Source organism: Acanthisitta chloris, unplaced genomic scaffold (genome assembly GCF_000695815.1).
Source record: "Acanthisitta chloris isolate BGI_N310 unplaced genomic scaffold, ASM69581v1 scaffold4583, whole genome shotgun sequence".
Taxonomy (NCBI): Eukaryota; Metazoa; Chordata; class Aves; order Passeriformes; family Acanthisittidae; genus Acanthisitta; species Acanthisitta chloris.
Genome location: NW_008663134.1, coordinates 25308 through 25976, shown reverse-complemented (window position 1 = coordinate 25976; position 669 = coordinate 25308).

Sequence of the window (669 nt, the reverse complement as noted above, 5' to 3'; positions counted from 1 at the left end):
TGTCCCTGTGTCCCTGTGTCCTGTGTCCCTGTATCCCTGTGTCCTGTGTCCCAGTGTCCCTGCTCAGGGACCACCCTCCCAGCTCTGCTCTCTGCATCTGCTCCCGGCGGAGCTGTTTAATCTCCCGGGATGACTCATGGGGAAATGCCAACCTCATCTGCCGAGAATGTTAAACAGAGGCTTTTGGAAACAAGGAATTGAAGAAAGCAACCATCTGTCTGCAGGGAAACGTGCTGTTTTCTTCGCTTGCTGCTGGAGCAGGGACAGGGGGAGGGAGGCAGAGCAGTGCCAGGCGCTGGGGCTCACCCAACCAAACGAGCTGTGCTAAGTTTTGCCACCAAAGCCACTCTGCATGCTGATGGCACAGGTTGTCATGACAATAGCCCCCACATTAAAAAATCCCAGGGAGTTTAAGGGGGATTAAAACCCCATGAGTCCATAGAAGTGAGCCAAGAGGTGCCCTGAGACTTGCTGGCACCTGTGCTTGGGCTTCTCTTGCCACATCTCTCCATCCCCAGCCTGTCTGGGGTGGATTTGTGCCTCTCCCCCACCCCAGGACACACTGCTGTGTCAGGGTGAGGGTTTGCTCTCCCTTTGCAGGAGGAGGGGTGAAGTCACATGCTCCCAATGCTCAGTTTTAGGGTTAAAACCAGGCATCACTCTTCCTTT